General features: G+C 39.6%; 1 protein-coding gene across 8 annotated transcripts in view; it reads right to left on the bottom strand.

Moving 5' to 3' along the window:
- Window positions 1-21,627, bottom strand: part of EPS8 (EGFR pathway substrate 8, signaling adaptor) — a 135,410-nt gene that overhangs the window by 79,867 nt on the left and 33,916 nt on the right. For 5 of the 8 annotated variants that reach the window (XM_065683259.1, XM_065683249.1, XM_065683275.1 and 2 more), the window contains exon 2: window positions 21,245-21,382. The exons of 1 other annotated variant lie outside the window; for it this stretch is intronic. The gene's annotated coding sequence lies outside the window, so the exon portion shown is untranslated. Of the gene's footprint in view, window positions 1-6,812; window positions 6,837-15,376; window positions 15,551-21,244; window positions 21,383-21,627 lie in introns of those variants that run through there. 2 more of the 8 variants (XM_065683283.1, XM_065683302.1) reach the window with 2 other exon arrangements.

The raw sequence follows: 21,627 nt of genomic DNA on the forward strand, positions 1-21,627 counted from the left end.
GTGAATCTATTAGTAAGCATTACTAAAACCATTCAGTTTGTGCCAGTAACAGTGTACATGCTTGTGATGACTGATCCATTTCATTTAATACTACTAAAGAAAAAGTCAAAAATTTCGGGTAGAGAACAGAAACAGATTCACTAAAACTTCCATGTTGTTACTAATAGTCAGAGCTTTCTATTCCTCCCAGATTTCAGACTTAAGAGGCTGGTTGACATCAACAAAATATTTTTCTTACATCGAAAGAGTGTTAAAATGGTGCCAAAGAAGATTATAGGAACTTGCTCTCTTTCGATGCATCTTTAGGCAGACACTAAATAGAGTTTCTGGCACACAATAAAATAAACTAAATCAACTTCTCTCCAATGTGTGGCTTTTCATGATTCAAGCTGCCAAGCTTTTATGCTATGCCAAGCTTCTGCAAGAATTAAATACAGTTCAAGTTAACCTGGCATCTAAGTCTGGATCCTTATCAGACAAACAGCAGCACAACTATCAGTTCAGTATCTCCACAGCCATTGCACCCTGAGGCTTGTACAAGATGTCTCTGGTTCAGGACCCAATCCTGCCAGTGCTCACCCACAAGCTGAGGGAGCTGCAGGTAGAGGAAGAAAAGCTTCTCCCACCAGGTCACCTTCCTGTGCTTATTTATTAGCATTGCTACGTCCCTTTTTACCCTGATAATAAAACGCAGCTGTTTGAGCTGCTCAGGGATGTGCAATCTGAGGATGCATCTCGGGAAAGGAACTAAGAACCAGGTGGTATGACTGCAGGCTTGCAGTGCATATTGATGCAATCATAGGCCTGGGATGCATGGTTTTGGCATGGGAGAAATTCTGGTTTTAAACAGCCCTCTGTTAATACACAGGAGCACTACCTGTGCAACATATGCTCACATATGTATATGCTCCAAACATTTGCATATCAGAAACAGTTATAACAACATATTTGGTACAATGAAGAAATACATTAAAGATATCTCATATGACTGTATGCATCCACACAGCATTGCTTTGAGATTTTTTGGTCCAGTCCTAAAAGCAGCAATGCCTGAGCGTCACTATACCAACACCGATATGTAGTCACTGCTTCTGCTGGCTAAATACCTTACCATGTAGCTACATACACAGTTTTGGTAAATGCAAGAGAGAATCCCCTTTTGAAGGGACCCATCTTTAATTCTGCAATCAAATACTGCAGATTGCAGAAGCAGATGTATTCTTACTGGACAGATGCTTAGCAGAATGTAAGTGCATCTCTGTGTAAAACACTTCTACAGAAGAGCTTACATAAAAACCACAGATCACAACCCCCAAACTACCATATAAACCTAGCACACAACTGAGCTAGTGTGATAAGTATTAAGGACATCAGCACTTATGTTCCTATACCCCATTCCACCTCCTGATCATAGTCTTCTGTACCACCTCCCAAAGCAGATCCCTCTATCTTCACCTTCTTCTCTCCTTCTTGGACCACTCAGTTGCCATAGACAACCAGGTGATGAAGCACTGTGCAGTAAGAATCCATTCAATTCCACCTTGCTGGACTTCAAAAAGTTGTTCTGCCACCAGAACCTCAGCTGAGTTTTTCTTTCTGAAATGAGGGTTCATAAAGCTTTACAGGGCTATGTGTTTGCTAAAATACTTCAGAACCTTTGCCTTTTGCTGTTCAACACAGTTATTCAGTAAGAATCTCAGTACTTTCCTATCCTTTCTTAACAAGGTGCTGGGGTGGGGGGAAGTTGCTGAAAACCACCTTTTTTCCTGAAGTTCCACTAACACACCCTTACCTAGGAGTCACAGCAGAGAGCAGTCTCTCAAAAGACCCCTCTGAAGCAGGCACAGCATCCCTTGTGAAGGACATGGAGAAGATGAACACACACACTACACAGCTCGTGTGCACACTGCACATGAGCTGCTGCTAAATAGGCAAAGCTAAAGCTTCCTCTGTCCCTCTGGAAAAACAACCCCAACATGTTTAAAGGTTTCATGCATGCATTTTCAACCTTGAAACAGGAAAACTTTTCAGCAAAAAGCTTTTAAATTGAATTCCTTGTCAACAAAAGTGAATGGTTTGGAGAAGCGATTGCTGAATGTATAGAGACCCCTCACTGCAAAACTGAACAGATTCTCAAGGAGCTTTGGATCCAGACAGGCAGTTTCTCCATTTAACACATCCACTGATCTGCTACCACGTTCTCATTTTGTATTTCTGTTTTAAAAGTTATAAAATATGTTGCCTAATTTATAAGCAGTGTGATAGTTCTAGATTTTCCAAGCATTTGTTAGTACAAACAGAATTAAAATACATTTAAGCTCAGTTGCAAACAGAGATTTTAATAGACATGAACAATGCAGGTAGTAAAATAAATATAGCTTTTTTCTAGACTAACTCCAATGTTTGGACAGGTGTCTGGCATTTATATGACATGATGGTTACTAGAGTATTCACATCTGTGTATTAGAGCTGTCACCAGCTTTCCCTCCCCTCCTGATCTGGATAAAAGCAGACACAAAATAACCACTTGCAGTTCTTAGTTATCTCCTTGACTGATCACGGAAGTGAATAACCAGACTGATTTGTGATTAACAGCCCCCTGCACTTTGATACAGCGCAGAAAAGAGGTATCTTCTTGTGAAGACCAGACTAAACTTCTGTTTCTTTTTACAAGCAAGAAAAAAGGATTCTCTCTGAAGAGATTGAGAGTTTTTGGTTTTGTTTCTCCATGCCTCTTTTGCATGTATGCCAACTTAAATTTGCATACCCTGTTCTTCCTGAGAAGAAAACGGAAACTGGAAAAACAGTTCACTGCTATATATTAAATAAACAAACAAAACAAAACACAAAAAACAACCAACCAAACAAAAAAAACCCCACAAACAAAAAAAAAAAAAAACAAGCAAACATTAGTGTTGAAGACTTATTTATAAGAGACCACACAATCTTAGTCCTAGAGAGGCTGCTACAGATACACTTCCTCAGCGGTCTTCATTTTGCCTCTAGTCCTATACTTTCAGTTATATGGTTTCTACTAGCCTTACTCTCCTTAACTTATGAGTAAAACTGACAAACTGAACTACAGCAAAGGTGAGGTTTAAGAGGACGGAAGAGAAGAGTCCAACATGGCTGCAGCTGGGAGCACTGGCTCACAGGGAAGAGGCAGTCCCATTTCATTCCCTCACATCCCTTATACATCCCTCACTTATTTCAATATAAACCAACTCTGTTAAGCCAGAAAACGACCAGGACCCATCATGAAGGATATCCCTAAGCTCAATTAATTAGCCAGTGTAATCACCAAATGTCTTCCTCTTCTCTTTTAACAGCAACTTGTAGCTTAGACTCCAGCCAATGTTCGGTACTCTTGATATTTTATAAGTTGTGAGTTACTAACAACATGGATTTAGATACATGCCAGACACCTGAAAAACTCAGGCAGGCAGAAACTGCTGATGGCACAGCTGAAACCTCCGATACCTCTGACAGAGCACAATTTTTAAGGTTAAGCAGGAGCAGATGGATGGCAGCACCAGCTTAAATGTACCAAAACCATTCCGTTTTATCTGGCTGTTAAACGAACGAATCACTATAAAAATCAACGCAGGATACTGTAAAATAATCTGTGTAATTACTGTGTAAAGTTATAAGGTGTTATAATGAAAAATAAATGAGAAACCATAATACAGTGAAATATTCTGGAATAAATGTAAACAAATGCCAAATAGTCCTTTTATTAAAACAAGCAATTAACTAGTAGTGACAGAAGCTAGGTAACTATAAAGACACACATAAAGATGCTAAAATAGTAGCTAATTTTTTTTCAGTGAATATCTAAACATTGATGCTTATCCTGGTGAGTCCTAATGCATTGTGCATTTTGATTCTAGGAGTGCTTTTGAAGTCCTTATAAACAAAACAGGTTTGAACTGAAAATGCTTGTAATGAGAAAGTAAAATATTTACTAGCATCCCTATTGTATACTCACTCCAAAGCATCTTCAGGAGCATATGATATGCTCATAGCTGCTATTATGCAAGCCTTCCTTTCTCAGTGTTTTGTGGTTTAAAAAGAAAAATGAAAGAGATCAAATTGTTGCATCTATTTTTTTCTGCTTCACTTGCTTTAATTCCTTATTGAAATGAATTCAAGCTCTATGAGTTTGAAGTAAGTGTTCTCCAATGCCATACAACAATGTAAATCCCAGAATACCAAGCACAGAAAGGAGATAAAATTATCTTTCAGAAATTAAAAAAAAAAAAAAAAGGAAAAGAAAAAAGAAGAGAGAAAAGAGTGCAGTATTTCCACGTTTGGATCCCCTTCTATTTAGCTACTTAAGAGCTGCTATTTAGCTACTTAAAAAATAAAACTATTATTTAGCTACTTCCCTTAGCTCATGTTCACAACTTGTCTGTGGAAGCTCAGTAAGAGCTTTAACACAGTAAGTAAATATACACATTAAAATAAATCCAAAGCTTTCTCTTGAAAGCGAAAATAATTAAAAGCACTGCTGTAAAATTTAACTTTGTTTCAGCTAAGCCTGATGAACTCTAGGTACTAAAGGAAAATACGTAAGTTTAAAATATAGAGGAGCTGACATTGTCTTTTTTGGGAAAAGATGAGGGAGAGGCTGCGTGCTACAGGAAAGAATAAACCCAAAAGTAGGACAGCCATTATTGTTGCATCTGCAATAGTCATCACCGCTCACTAAGCTGCTGTAGCTTATGCACAACTAGTGCTCTGAATTCATGTTAAAAGGCACTCTGGTACAGGCGAGCTGCAGCTGGGAATCCTTAAACATGACTCAAGATGCTCAGCACATAGCTGTTACTGATTCAGGCATTTTAAAAGTACTTAAAAGTTTTCTAAAAAAAAAAAAAAAAACCAAAAAACCCTTCGAAACTTCAAATAGGGTTGTTTGCAACTTGATAGCTTTCTTGTTGTGTTAAAATATTAATACCTTTTCAAACCTATATAACAGAAATATTGAATATTTTAAGATAAAATTTTAAAGCATCAGTATTCAATGTACTGCGCGAAATCACCCCCATATTGGTCCTTTTGGGTAAGGCGATTAAGCACAATTTTTTCCCAAAAATTTCAGAGAACATTTAGGACAATTTATAAATTTTAAGAAAAAAAGAAAAGAAAAAAGGTTATAATATGTTACAGTAGCGTTTACCCTGAAGCAGAAAACATAACTTGTATCTTTAAAACATTTCTAATAATATTAACTTCATTTCTTCTATTAAAACTTCAAATTTCAGTATCACTGGGGTTTTAATTCAGAATTCAAACATGATTAGTGTTCTCCAAATGCCAATACAGGATCTTCTAAAGACACATCATCCTACAGCAGTACTTTTTTTTAAATGTCATATTGACTATTCAAAACCAGGAAAAGCAGAGTATGAAATAAAAATGGGGAGGGGATTTCAAGTCTGTCCTGTGCAGTTTGAACTTTGTTTTGATTATAAGGAGCTTGAGCAAAAAGCCATTTATACAGAATCAGTGTTCATTCCTGTGGCTGGCTGAACATGGGAGGGGGAAGTAAGCTGCAGTTGCTTCTGCAAGCACTAGGACTTCCAGTCGTCTGTATTTAGCATCATTAGTATTCACAAAGTTACTTCTTAGCAGTTTGGTCAAACACAGACTACGTGGTCAACCTACTCCTTAACTGGATGACTAATTCTGAAGGTCAAACATTAACATCCAACAGCACATTGACATTCAAAGTATGGAATCACTGCTCCCAGTAAATGAACTGAGAAGCCAACCTGGTCAAAAGGCAGGAACTTGTGCTTGGGGGAGAAAAAAAAAAAAAAAAAAGAAAAAAGAAAAACCAAAAACAAATAGAAAAAACCCTAGTGCAATTAAAAGGGTTGATGCTAAAACAGTTTAGTTTAGCATGGCTCCACTAATTTCCCACAGGCTGATTCCAGACAGCAAGCAACTCCTGCCCCATTCACCACCTTCCCTCTTAGCAGAAGAGGAGCAGGTACTTGGGAGCATCCTTCTATGCCACCTTCCTACAGCACTCCTTTCTGAGCAAACAGCCTGGCACTCAGACCCAACTTGCTCCTCTCCATCTCTGGCAGAACCAAAGCTGGTGACAATATAGGTGTGGTCCAGCATTTACATTTGTGAGTCATTGCCCTGTAACAATAACCACAGAGCACCAAGGGACTCTGAAAACACCAACCACTGGACTGCCCAGTCATACAGATATCATACTGAGCTAAACCTAACCTACCATTGTTCAAAACTCACGTACAATTTTCACCCATCCTGTGGCATCCTTTTTTAGGTTTTTTGCACCCACTTTGTCAATTTAGTTGTGCGAAAAGAAAGCAAATGGGTAGCTTTATCAAGTTAACACCCTCGTTTCCTCCACAGCAAACAATAAAAGACAGCTACACAAAACTGTCCTCAAAGTTCAGTTCAGCAAGAGAACTTAAAAAATGAAAAAACAAAACCACCACAGTTTTAACCCTTCTTATTATGAAAATAGCTGAGCCAAAGGCAGCCTGATTACAAATAGGTGGGCCAGCCATAACCCTGTCTCTGCAGTTCACAAGATCAGAGTACAAAATATTTCATACATTCTGGAAAGAGTTTCTATTATCAGAATACAGCAAAACACACTTTGAATGAAGTGTCATAAGTTACCTTGGACTTAGGACTTTCAGATTGCTCAAGAATGCATTGGTAAAGTACTTAATTCAACCATTCTCAGTTAAAAGAAAAAAAGGAAAAAGCAAAGCTTACAGGAGAAACATAAGCAACAAATGGTAAATTTAGAGTAAACATACCTGGATCCACTGAAATGTGTTTCCTGCTCTGTGACCTTGTCTCTACAGGATGAGCAGCTGCTCTCTTCCTACTTTTAAGTTCTTGACTTTCCTCTCAAATGACATTAAGAACCAGGAACAGGCAATGTTCCAGGTAGAAACAAACAGCTGAGAACAGGACAGCAGCAGGATGCCCCAAGTCACTGCCTGCGTCCCTGATGGGCGGGTCTCAGGCATCAGGAGCAGGGTACCCCCACTGGCTGCCCACAGTGTCCCACAGGAGATTTAGGAAGCCTGGGTAGGTTCAAAACTCTCTGCATCACCAGTGTTACACGGTTAAAAGTAAGAGCATGAGAGAAATGAGGTGGGTTTTCTTCCTCAGCTCAAATTAAACAGACACTTAGCTGGCAAAGGGCGTTTTCCAAGTACTGCCTTAGGGGTGGGTGAAAGGTAGTCAAGGTAAAAGTCAACACGACCTTTAAATCAGCTGTGAAGAAATTCTTGATCTCAAAGTCATCTTTGTCACTGTCAAGGACTCAGCAAATAAAACCCAACACATCTCCCTAGGCATTATCTTCATATATCACAGCTGTTTATCAATATCCACAGAAACAAAAGATAAGACTGAAAACTACTTGGGGTCTTGGGTTGAGGGATGGGACTCCAGTGTCAGGCACAGGACACCTGGACCTCCATGCACCATTCTTCCAATCCTTGTTAGAGGGAGAGGGGCAGCATTTGTAGTGTATTTTTCCCCTTCCTTTTTCTAGAGAATTTGTAACTCATGGTTTATCTCCCAACTCCTTATGTAGGATTTGCATTCTGCCATTAGTGCAGTAACACCCCCAGACACTGATAAGAGGAAAATGACAGCTACACACAGCAAGCCACTGCATGGACATGGGCCCCGAGTGAGGGACAGGGCCTAACCTGGTCCCATGCTCATCCAAACTGATGTTACACTCCTTTCCAAAGGGCTCATAGCCTTACCTCCCTCTTTCCCCAGTCCTAGTGGATCCATGGCCCATGGCTCCATATCACCTCCTAAAAAGAGCTCCTCTTCCCTCCTCCCAGGTTCACAGCTATCTTCAGTATCTATTGACAGACTTAAGTCCTACTTAAAGATTACAACTGAAACAAGAGACTGTGCTAAGTCAATGGGGAAACATTTGAATACTACATTAGACTAACAGAAATGCCCTCAGAGGAAAGGCCCTTCACATTTCCAGTTCCCACTTGGTACCACTGGTACTTGATTTGCTCTAAGCTGAAACAGAAACTGCTCCTCCAACTACAGCAACCGTCACATAAGCCATCAGCACAGCTCAACAGAAGTGCAGTATGAAAACACCGTTCCATTTTAGTACAGCACTCAAACCAAGTGATTCTTCACTGTTCAAAAACAATTTCAATTTGTTTATGAACAAGAAAAAACAAAATTAAGAAATCTGCATCAGATTTAAACCATATTCATTCCTTCAATTACAAAACTCAAAACCAGTGCTCTAGTGAAGCACCTGCTTGCAAGTCTACACAATGCCTCTAAGCCTTAACTATATGCCAAAAGTTCTAAGAAGCAACATGCTTCATAACTTTAGGGACAAAATCCAAAAGCTCAGAAAAGAAAGCCTGAGGATTAAAACAGTGTACTCACAGCTAAAACCAATCTGAGCTGGACACTACTTTATCAACAAAACAAAAGTGTGTAAACCTTGTAGTCTGATGTCAAGAAAATAACCTCAAATGAAGCCCAAGATCATTGTGATAACTGCACTTTTATCATCTCTAAGGAATCAAATTCTGAAGGTCTACAAAGTACAGGTGATACTAACGCTTTAAATTCTCACAAAAATCTTCTTTTACAAGACATTTCACTGCCGATAAACTATAAATGCTCAAAGGGCCAAATATTTAACAATGTTGTAAACCACGCACTAATTTTATAACATACTTAGACAAATGACAAATCGAAGTCATTAAAATCCTCAAATAACAAGTAACACATTCTTTCACAGTTAATAATGCATTCTTTCAAAGCTCCACCTCAAAAAAAATAAAATATTTAAGACACAATCAGGAAGCACTGACACTCCAGGTGCTGCTTTACCTCTCCCCTAAATGACAAATAACTTTGCATATCACAAAGAGGTGTCATCTTGTTTATGAGTTATCTATTGTATGAAGTTCCACACTGAGTTTTCTAAGGGCGTTAACCAAGAAGTCTTCTGTTTATCAAGAAATCTGTCACCTTGCTTCTGTGCAACAGCTATCCATTGCATTATAATTTTACAACAGTGAAAACACTAAATCACTGTATATTTCAATGCAAAAAAGGTAGCTTTTACAAGGTAAACATCTAGACAATCACTGCACCCTTTTCAAAGCCCCTAGGACTAAAGTCAGTTTCATTATACTGTGATACCGCAAATAGTAAGGACTTTTAAAAGGTACACTTTTAAGTTTAAAGGTAAGGACTTTTAAAGGTACATTTTTTAAGAATGTAACTTGAAAGACTAAAGGAAAAAAGTAAATTCAAATTTACAAAGCACGCCAGAAAACAGTGAGAATTCCTAGTGACATGAACACTGCCTGCAGTACTATTTTTTCCAGTCTGCTTTGAAAAATCTCCATGTATATATTTTGAAACACTGTTTCAATGATTATCATGTTGATAACGATAAATGAGCACATAAAATCACTAATATACATTATGCCAGAACCCCATAGCATTTCAACTGCACCTATACAATCCCTACCGAATATGTCAAAAGGGGTTTCTACAGAGATTTTTGTGAGCTTCAAAAGCTGTATATGATTCAATACCATTCTTATGGCTTCCTATGTACTCTACAAAGTTTACTTCACCTTTTCTATCAATGCCACATGGTCATGTTCTGTTACTTCAGTAGCAAACATATCCCCTAACACCTGAGCATGAAACAATTCAGAACACCAATGGACAGGCTGTGCCTATCCTGAGTGTAACAGATAATCAGACAGGACACACACCCCAAAACTTAGCTTTGCTTTGCCAGGCCTCCCAGGTCTTCCATACCAAAACAGGAGACTAAGGCCTAGTTAAAAACACCTGGGGAGTGAGCTCACCTGTGCAATTTTGAGGTAAAGCCCAGAGCAGACAGCAGCTGTTCAAAGCAAAGCTGGAGCATCAGGATAGCGACAGATATCCAGAACTCCTCCCACTTACAATCACCTATGGCAGCAGACCAAATCTCTAATGTGAATTAGAAACAGCACCTGAAAGATTCTGCTCATTCACTACTGAGCATCTCTTTGCCAGCAAAGAGTGGAAATAAGCCCAGAGAAGAGAAAGCAGGGAAAGCAATTTCCCACACACACAGAGAGCACCGAAAAGGAGAAAGGAAAAAATAACTGGGGGAGGGGAGCAGGGAAAGAGGACTGTGGCTTATAGCTGCTTGATTAATTGTATTTTCCATACTGATAATGAATTTAAAAAGCATGTTAAACTGAAAATCTGTAAGTGATGGGGAAAAAAAATACATCCATATGAGAAGGGCAGTGTCACTCTAACTGCCTTCAGTGACAGCACAGAGGAAGACTTTTTTACTTTTTATTTTTTCCAAATAACACAATTCAGCAAGCAATGAACTAGTTTAAAGTGAGACACAGCTTTTCTAAATGGTCACCTGGTAGAAAGGCTTTTTTCCCCCTCCCATTTCGTTTTGTAGAAAACAAGTAACAATAGCAAATAAGAAGAAAGAGTTCAGGACTGAATTTCTTTGGGTGTTCTCTTCTCTGAACATGAGTGAGAAGCATGACAAACAATTCAGCAGCTGTAGAAGAAACATTCTACTTTTCTTTTTTTTTTTTTTTAAAAAAAAAAAGCATACAGAGGAGATTTGTAAGAACAAAAAAATTCATTTACACAGGAAGGAAAAGTCAACAACTTTAAATGAGAAAAGCAATGGGACAAGAAAAAATGAGCCCATCTTTGCAAACACAACCATAATAACTCTTATGTTTGATCCATTTGCTTTAACATTTTGCATCTGTTAGCAGCTAGCACTCCATGATTGACCACAACATAAAGCAGGTGATTTTTCCGACCTTCACTAAGAATTTTAGACAGGGAAAGACCCTTCTTTACACACAGAGGCATAAGCATGAAAACTGAAGTCAGAATTATACCCTTCCTTTTCAGGAACTGAAACCTTCAACTGGTGCTTGCAGTTCAATGTCATAAAACCATACAGGTGTACCAGTGTCATCCTATTACTCTTTCTTTTCATAGAGGGAATTTGTATTTCCTTATTTGCTATGAAGAGCATATTTTTCTGTACTTTACCTCTATTACAGGAATCAATACTTGCAGCCAGCTGCACCCTGCTCTGAACAGGCACGTGCCAAAGTTCATGGGTTCATGAAGCTCTGGGAAGCACTCAACACAATTTGATAGGAACATATCTGTACTGTGTAAGCTCTATATCAGATCCCTATTTATCAGCAATTAAGTCTACCAAGAAAGCAGCACAGCAGCCTCCTCTTTGCCCAAAATGTTACTTAGCCACAGAAGAAAAACACAGATGCAACACTGTGACACAAGGCACCTGCTGCATGACCTGCGTAAGAGCTATGGTACCTTAGCAAGGGCTCTAGATTAACCTGCAGAAAGGACACCAACAGGGATGAAACTGAATGGATATTAGAGGCTTGGGAGTAAGCATGATGCCTTGCCACATACTCAGCTTCAAAGTGGTCTGCGCCACAAAATCCAGTATTGCAGGTTTGCTGTGACCTAACTGTAGAGCAACTGAGGAGTGAAATGTAAATAATGCCAGCAAGAAAGTGCCTATTTCATGAAAATGCACGGTATGACTGAGCCACCTACCCCCCTCTTACTGACCAGTACCTGCATCTGAGTGAGCAATTGCAAAGAGAAGACCAACAGCAACTGACGCAATGCTGACTACAAGAAGGAGGCGTTCCTCTCCTTAAAAAAAACCAAAAGATAATTCCTAAGGCAGCTACCTATTTAATAAAGAAGGATTGGCTGCAAATACAAGAAAGCAGATGGTAGGTATAGAGGAAATGGACATGGTTTTGTATCCCTTCAAAAAACACACAGCCACCATCGCAAGTGTGAACAGCACTTAAAACCTCAATATTTAGCTGGCTGTTGCAGATTTCAGTAAAGCGGCAGTCTGCAAGTGGCCTTTCTGCACACGCAAAAGTCATCCCACCAAGAAGAAAATTTCATATGGCCCAGTGAAATTTCACGTGGTACAACTTCATCACAGTAATGCGTGACTATGGAGGAGACGAAAGTAAACTACCTCCAAGTAAATAAATTTGGGAATTAAGTATCCAAAATGGACTTAATTTTGGATGTTTATTTTCGGAAGCAAATATAATCTTTAGCTCATTGCTACTGCACCACAGAAACTATTTGGTTACACAACCATAGGGTGCTTTTAGGGAATACTGTTTGTAAATAAATAGCACAGAGCAGCCTTTTTTACTTTTCCCTCTAAAAAAATCTCCCCTGATGCAGTAGGTAACAGAAACAAGTTCTGCCTGGCTTACAGCCGGCTTTATGGCACCTCACTTACTGCAAGGAATTGCACAAAAAAGTAAACTCTCCATTTATAACCTGGGCTGCATTAAGAATAAATCTTGTAAGTAAAGATACTGGCAACAATATATTATGGAAAACATTCCCATAGCTTTAAATTTTCTATACATCAACAGATCTTTCATATAGAATTTCTAAATAAATAAAAGGAAGAAATTTCAATTGCCAAACAATAGCAAAGGTTATTCCAGCTTCTGCTGTAATAGCTACAATATAAACTGAGGAACTGTAGTAATGCAAACATAGGATTACCTACTGAGATGTACTACATGAGAATCGGGTTGCTAGCAATTTTAAAACGCTTTGCTATCTACCACATCCTCATTGGCTCACCCATTACAGCTTCAGACCTCCACCAAAAATTGCAGCAAGTAACAAAGATTACAAAACTCTTCAGTCAGCACCCTGTTTCCTTACCTCATTCCCACCTCTGCATTTCCAGGGACAAAATATTTGTGTATGCCTGATAAAAATTAAACCAGATACTAAAATGTTATTCTCAACTATTCATGAAAATACAAATCAGAAAACAACCTTCAAGTATTACACAGCGCTAATGATGCTGCTTATGCTATGAATTTATCTCAGCGATATAAACACTAAGCCTTGTCTTCAGTCACAGATATTCACAAAATATATTATTCCTCTAGTTTCCAGAGAGAAACTAAAGATACAGAGTACTCAAACACCAACCAGCTTTTCTGCTTAAAGCATAACAGGACGCCAAAAAGCTGATATTTTAAACCAGCTGTAAGCCAAAGGAAAAGAACCTGGGGTTAGAAATTAATCATTTCATTCTTAATGATCAGTAGTCTAGACAAGGTATTGAGAATGTCATTCATAATCCTCTTAGATATTGATTCTGCCTCTTCAAATATCCACTCAGCGGTGGGCTTGGTGTACACTGCCTGCTCATGCTGATCTTGGAGAAAGATGCAAGAGTCACGCAGGCCAAGGCTGTGCAGACACCCTTGACCTTCTTCATGGAAACGTCGCACTGCACAGCTCCTCCTAATGCGGGAAACCTGTCCCTTTTAGTGTGCTCTCCATGTTCACCTCCATTTCTCTGTGTGGGCAGGGAAAGAAGAGTTTTCCTCTTTCCCCTCCTGCCAAATCCCTCTGTTCAGTCCCAACTTGTGAAGCCTGAAAAGTGGGTATCAGAGCACAGCAGTTTTCAGAGGTCTGAGTGCTCCCAGTAAAGAAGGACATATTTTCTACGGGTCTGCAGAGCCAGGCTTTTCATATGCTCACTGGTGTGCAGCTTTTCTTGCTTGTTAGGTTAAACAGTGAAGGACCAAATACTCTGTATCTGCAGCTAATTTACAGATACTGCATGTTTATAATCCAAAGTCCCAAGTGGGCGTTCAAATGAGTGACAGATCTTAATAAGTGTATTTTAACTCTATCAAGTATTTTAAAGGAAGATAACAAGATACTGCCAGCTATTAAGCAATGACATTTCCCTGCTAAGTTCCCTGATTAAACACATGCAGGAAAAACAATGCACTCTACAGGAAAAAAAGAGCATGTATTGACTCCTTCTGTCAGCCATATTTTCTTAACATAAGCCAACATCAATCAACCTCTTCACTCAAACTGCAATTCTCACCATCTCCATGTGGAACATGTTAATGATTCTCCATTTAAGAAAAAAAAAAAAAAGGGAAAAAAACCACCCACAAAAAACATCTGTGTTTATCAGCTACAAAGCACTAACAGGCTCCTATATACACAGTGCTGCTTTCTATATGCTAAAGAAAGGGGTAAGAGGTTCTTCTCTTACCACATAGCAACTTCATTTCAAAGACACTGTAGTAGCTTCGACTGACATGAAATGCAAGCTCACAAAGCCAGTCGGGGTGTTCTGGTTTGTTAGGGTCTGGTTGGTTCAGTTGTTGCTTTTTTCTTCCCTTCTCTATACTTCTGCCAGCACTGAATTTAGTGTTAATTAAAGTGCTGGCTTGGCACAGCACTAGAAATACAGCACCAATACAGCTGCACTGTTGAGCAGCAATGCTTGCAGACTGAAACAGCAAACATGAGATGGAGAAGCTTGTAGCAGGGAAATACGGGTGGACTTTCCCCACTTCATGGGGTCTCTTGCTGCTGCAGGCCATCTGGGCTGCCAAGACAACGTGTATCTTACCACCAACAAAGGGTAACCTCTGTGGTTGAAGAGTACAACTGAGCCTAGAAACAAAATATGGTCCTCCTACTACAAAAATCAGAGTTTGCAAAGGAGCCTATACCACTGTTCTGATCCTCCAAGGACGGTTTTCTTTCCTGAAGTGGAATGATGTAACGAAAATGACATACTTGGATAAACATGCAGTACTCTGATGAATAAGCTTCTAGCGGTAGGAAATGCTTTTCCACAGAGCTATACACACATCCCAGCACAAGCCAAGTCCTCCCACAAAAGTCTTGGTGAAGAACTAAATGGGAGAAGGAAAACAGGAGATGTTACCTGTGGATAAGGCCAACAGACTGCAGGCCATGAATCAACTGATCTCCATATTCAGTACACAGTTTATGGAGAACATTACAGACCAAAGTTTCACATGAAATTATGAGAACAATTGATGCAGTCAGCAAATGACCATTTGTTGTTCTCAAAAGTTGTCTTACATGCAGCTTGCAAAACAGCCTCAGCAGATGCTACCTACTACCTCATATGAAAGAAATGTGAGGCTATTACAAATGAAAATAAGAAATTATGCCTGCGTATACTGGGGTGGGGGGGAAAACAATGTTGTCTCCTTTCGTTGATTTGTATAAGCCATGTCTTTTCCTCTTCAGCTCATCCTCTAAAGAGTATTAATGTGACACAGTACTACAACCAAAAACAGTGTAAAGATCTGGTGATGAGGTTCACTAAAAGGTCAGGATTAAAAATCAAGCAGCAAGCACTGCATATAGTTTCTACAAAGCTTACCATAGGTAATCTAATGTCAGTCTACATCTGAACACCTACCTGCACGTCAGCACACAAGTACTGCTTGTAGTCACTTTGCTTTCCTCTGAAAGCTAAAATCATGGCTCTATAAATGAGACTGCAAGAGTATCCCAGAGCCCATCCAAGCACACTTTGCTGAGGTTTTTTTCCTTTTCTTTTTGGCAAACACACTACTCCGGTGTAATCAGCTCCCCTAACAATGTGAAACTCACACTTTAAAGAGCCCACTGACAGATGGATTCAATTTAAAGTATGACTATGAACAGCTGCTGCTGATCACTGCCTTGTAAAGTGAACTCATTCATCACAAAATATTTCAAAAGGCTGAACTTAATGGAACAAATGAATGTGAAGAAGTACAGGGGGTGCAGGGTTAGCCCTGGAGAATGTGTCAGATGTAAAACGCACAGTTACGGTACTGCTATTAATTTATTCCTGTAAATGCTGGCTCCACTCTATTAGCAGCATTCTCCAGATTCTCAAAAATCCAGGAGGGGAGCCGGAATGAGAAGACGTAATTAAATACTTCTTAGTGAAGGTGATTTTAACTAAGAGAGCCTCTGACGGGACCTGACAGCAAGTCCAAATTGTGCTGGGGAAATCTTCAAGATGACAAGCCCTGAAAAAAACATGTTGGAGGGAGAGGAGGTTATTTCCCCAGGTGCTCTAACTCAGCAAGAAGTCCCATCAGCCATGCAGGGGGGGCAGGCACTCTGCCTTCACACCTTCTCTTTAAGTACTGCAAGAGGCTTTACTGATTTTAAAACGTTTTCATCTTCCTCTTTGATCCATTGATATGGCTGCAGTCAAGAGCAAAGCAACCTTCAAAGTACAAATGAAACCACCAACTACAATGATCTCTGAAGAGATGGGGAGCTGACACACAACTGGGTAATTCACACTTTTTGTTTGTTTGTTTGTTTTTTAAAGTTCAGGAATTACACAGAAAAAGTAGATATTTCAAACTTCACTGCATTTGTCATAGCCACTAGCTCATCTCTGAATGACTCAGTTTTCCCCAGAGTGCTTCCTACAAATTATGAAGGGGCAGCTTCACAGACATGGGGAACAAGGGTAATATGTGGAGAAGAGAATTCTCTGTGAGCTGCCTCATGTGGTAATTCACTCTTGCCAGCACTTGCTAGGGCTCTCTAACAAGGTGGGAGAACAAAGTTTCCAAGACTTTCTTGAAGGCACTTCTTTATCTAGAAGTGGTATTTATTCAGACAACCATAACTTCCAACTATAATTGTACCAGTGCAACTTCATGAAAAGAGCATGCAAACCTCATGTAGAATATTCATATGTATATTCTAATTTTCTTATCAATATATAGTTATGACATCATATCAATACATAGTTATCAATATATAGTTATGACATCAGATTTTCCTATCTTAGTATGAAAAAAACTCATCTATTTTGAGCTGCAGTAAATTTAATAATAATTTGTTTATTGATAAATGGAGAATAAAAAGAAACAATAATAAGCCACACAGGGTCTCCCAGTTATTTTTCAGTGTAGCAAATGTAATCATCACAGTGGTAGGAAAAGAGGAAAAAAGGCAAGCTCACTCAGATACTAGCACTTCCCTCTTTCCTTCTGCAGAGTACCTTTTTCAGTCTACTTCTCCACCTACTCCAGCCCATGAAACAAGACAAAGCTCAGGTGTCATAACCTTCTGCAAATAAAGCGTATCAGATACCCTGCATTTCCCCTTCCATGCAATGGGAAAAAGATACTGCTTTGCCACCACCCAGTCTCCCGCTACCTGGTATGAAAGCAATGTGAGCCAGCAATTAGTAGATTAACATCACGTCAATACCTAGCTGTAAGACAACAGTTTTGTTGTTTAACTCATTTTGGGGAACAGCCGACCATTGCTAGGATATGCGCTCTGATGCGGGGGTGAAAAGCAGCATTGTTTAGATGCAGGAACCGAGGCACGTGCACACTATTGCTCACACACCCTCAGCAAAGGTTATTCATCACCACAGCAACCTCTCAAAACAAAGGTGGAAGCCAATTCAAACAGCCCTGATGACAGAGGATGAAGGGTGCTCTCTGCATACACCCTACAGGGGGCTTGTTTACTTGGGTTTGGTTTTCTGTCGCTGGATGTCATTTACTGATTTAATTTTCAGCAGCCAGCATGCAGAGAATAGCCATACTTATACATTAAACGTAAAATTCTTCTATAGGCCCAGTTAAAATGTCAGAGAAGAACGGGCTGATATACAGCTCCTTTTTGCCACGTGGCTGAGCAAATGCCATACTCTTACACATACCCACATACCTTCCTTGTAGGTTCCCCTACATACCAGTAATAGCTGCTGTAAAATAAACACCCCACCTAAACCCAAGAAATAGCCCAACCTGTTTAACTACCATTTCTTCCTCCTTCTCCCCTTATTACTCTTTTTCTTCACATCCTCTTTCAGTCTGTGAGAGCTTAACGATATTAGATATAGTAAGACAATAAAATAACTGTAAACTCAGCACAAAAAAAAAGCAGAATGTCTCTTCTCTCCCCAAATCTGGAAAAAGCAAACCCCAATGCTTCCCCAAGTGATGGGAAGAAAGAGATTATGATCATTTCTAAACCTTTTCAACTACAAGCCAGAAGGAAAAACCACTATCTGTAATGACAAGCTGTCAACGCTTGTTGAGCATCGTGGCTCTCATTTGTGACACTGATCCTTTGCCTGCAGAGCAGGGCACGTGGGCATCAGCAGCCACACTGCATGCAATGACAAAACTCAAAAAGCCTACATTTTTCTATTTCTCCAAAAGCAAATCTCCCACCTGAGCAGCCAGGTCTTGATGCAAGAATGCCCTCCCTACCTTCAGGATTTAAAAGATAGGGTAAACATATGTTCTGATATACAGGATTAAAGGTTCCTAGGAATTTCGTTTTGTAAATGGAAAACACAGGTGACCGGAGCAGATAACACAAAGCCACAAAAGTTAAGTTCATTTACAAGCAACAAGAAGTTAAATTTTGCTGTAATGAAACCACCGGAAATACCCATCCGGCTTCAGTGATTCCATGGAACTAAGCAAAATGTATGCCAACAGAAGAGTGGTTTGATTTATACCAACTACTTAAGCTAGTGTTATTCTTAAGTTTCAAAATAATCATTGATAGCTGACCATTAACCATTTGCAGGCTTATGATGGCCTTCAATTTCTGTCAGTGTGCTTCAGCACCCCAGCAACATCAACCAACAGCTGGGGCAGGAGGTTCATTTACCCCATTCTGCAATATTTGTAGTAGCCAATCACTTTGGTTTAATACTGCTCTGACACCAAACGATGCCTATAATTAAGAAAAAATTAGAAATGCAAAAAAAAAAGAAAAAAGATGAGAGAAAATTCAGGTTACAGATAAAAATTCAAACTGCACTTTCAAAAGAGCACGCCGCATTTGCAGCTAGCAAGAGGCAATATAGTGGGATTGAAAACAAAGTGCTAAATGCTATCTAACCCCACGAGCAGGACACTCTTCATGAACACTGAACTTGAAGCCCTGTGCTCTATTACTACAGTGCTTTCAGAAGCAGAAAAAAACAAACCTTCATTATTTGAGCTCACATATATTAAGTACAGTCATAGGTAAAGCCATCAAACTGGATGTACTCATAGCACAAAGTGATGTACGTCATGGTCTAATCAGTACTCGATGTGATAAGCAGGCATCGGCTGACTCAATCTTTATTTGTGCAGTGAATTTTCAATGCACCTCCCTGATGATCCTGGGTTTCGAAGGAAGTCTCTTCACTTGGAAATGCTCTCCCACCCACACTACAGGGCAGCAAAGGTTTTTACCTTTTCCTCCATGTTGGCATTCAAGCCTGTGAGTCTGAATGGGACCACAGATATGATAGACAGCAGCTAGTCTTAAATTTGGGACCTCCCTGACCAAGACATAGACATGCTTCCACTGTAAAGAATACTCTTTATCTACATGAAATTATAGGCTTATAGAAAATCTGTGGTCTCTAACTTCTCACAATTGAAAACCTAGTGAAAAAAATGTGCACCTACTCAAGTGATAGCGATTTTAAATAAAAAACATTGCACTGGTTACTCCTTTGCTTTCTCTATTTCTATATACTTACAAAATAAATTGCAACAATTTTAAAACCTTTCTTCTCCAAAGCTGCTGGAGTTAGCACTAAAGTTGATACACAATTTAAGCACCAGGGTTTCAGAGTTCTTGAGCAGTATAAAGGAATTGCATCTACCTTCAGTGGTTCCCAAGATAGCTGCTGGTATGCGTGAACTGAAGCGGGAAAAGCAGCAGTAATGAGAATGAGGGGAACTTAAGGACAGGTTTCTTCCAACTTACAAAAATACCACGGGTACTTGACAATAGCACCAAATTTGTTTTTACAAACTTTCCATTAATTAAAACCTACTTGGTTTAGCTTGGTTTAATACACTACTGGACCTTGAAATAATGTTCCTTGTTCTGCCTTTGCCTCCTCCAGCATAAAGCCAGACTTACCCTCATAATTTTTTAGGCCCAAGTAATTTTCCAACTCTGCTGCTATTAAGTTAGCACGTAAAACTCAGTACGGCACTGACCTCCAGGCATTTGTCCAAATATTCCAATGAGCACTCTTAACAATGTGGTAAGAACCTGAAAGAGTCAGACCAGAGCCCAGGAAGTGTAGTGCCCATTCCACACCCATCCCTACAGGGGACTCCTTCTACCTTCTTAAGAAGATAACTTTAAGTGGTTTTGCTTAAACCACCAAACTTCAACTCTGATATTCACAGGAAGATTCAGTATGTGATGCTGAAATGTATCTATGCTTTAATGGGACCCTATCCATGTACAGATAGGCTACTTCACCCAGATTTCACAAAGATGTTTAAATGATTAACAACAGCTAAGAGCACATATGTTGCTTTTAACAGCAAACGTGTGCTTTCCAGACCAGGCTACAGCTCATCAATAATTCCTTGGTGCAACACTCCCAGGAAGACAGCAGTCAGGCCAGCATGACAGAGACTTAAATAAAGCAGGGTGTTACAAGGTGCAAGGCAGCACTCCACACATTTGCTGCCAAAGAATCACAGCATTTCAGCTGCTGGAAGAAGCAGATTGCCATTGTTCTAACAAGGGAAAAAAAAAAAAAATCACAGATGGAAGAAACTGACTGGAAACCACCTTCAAAATAAGAAAAAAAAAATCGATAGCTATTATCTTTTGCAGAGAGGGTACGTCTGGTATTTAACTGAAGACAGGACCATGCTTCAGAGGTCAAAACAAGCACACTCTTCACAAAGCATCTTCAAGAGGAAGCTGGGGATGAAGTTTGTGCACAACCACCCAGAGATTTAAACAGGAAGGAAAAAAGAAGAAAACCATGCACTTACATAAAAGGCTTCGGGGAGTTTCATTTTCTATTCAGCTGGAAAGGGAGTGAACAAGCATGCGTGCACACACACACACATTTTTAATCATCCTCATGCTGAGAGCAGCCAGTCACTACTTCTGTTATCAGAGCCCCACAGCTTGTATTTCCAGGCTATGAAGCACTAAGTCAAAGGTTATAAAACCTCCTCTGATTAAAAAAGCATGTCTGATATTGTCTAGTACAACACATCAATTGCTATGGATTTGAAGTTTGGTCTCACCAGGAAGTTACTCATTCAGAAGAGGGAGGGGAAAAAATAATCCATAAATATACAAACAAATAGCAAGGATTTCCTAAGATTAGCTGGTAACCTGGACTGCTCTCATTTTTAATAAGCTTGTCAGTTACCCTCTGGGAAAAACAAGCAAGGCAGGTGAACCTTTGCATCCAGAAACTTACAGTTTGCAACAAGGTGCCAGTCCTTACAGAGAGAACCTGCACTTACGTACAACTCACCAGTAACTACTTGTGCAAATGCCACGTGCCTGGGATTAAAACCCTGGGTAGATGCTGTCCCTGCCACCGCTTGATTCAGATCAAATGGCTGGCATCTCTCCAGTCACTCAGAAGGCAGTTGCCCAACAGGACAAATCACTGAAAAAAAAAAAAAATAGAAAAGAAACAGGTTCAGCTCTGTATAATGTGCAGTGGAATTATAATCAGTTAGACTTGCTAAGCGCTGACTTCTTAAAATGAGATTTCCCTTATTGTATGAGAGCGAGAAGTAGGTTTCTGATTCGAGCTCATCTCCTACTGTCCAACATGAACTTTCTAAATACCAGTAATACAAAACAAGAACTCCTCTAACAAGCTAACAAGAATCTCATAGTCAGCATACC

This window comes from Lathamus discolor, chromosome 1, assembly GCF_037157495.1.
Source record: "Lathamus discolor isolate bLatDis1 chromosome 1, bLatDis1.hap1, whole genome shotgun sequence".
Taxonomy (NCBI): domain Eukaryota; kingdom Metazoa; phylum Chordata; class Aves; order Psittaciformes; family Psittacidae; genus Lathamus; species Lathamus discolor.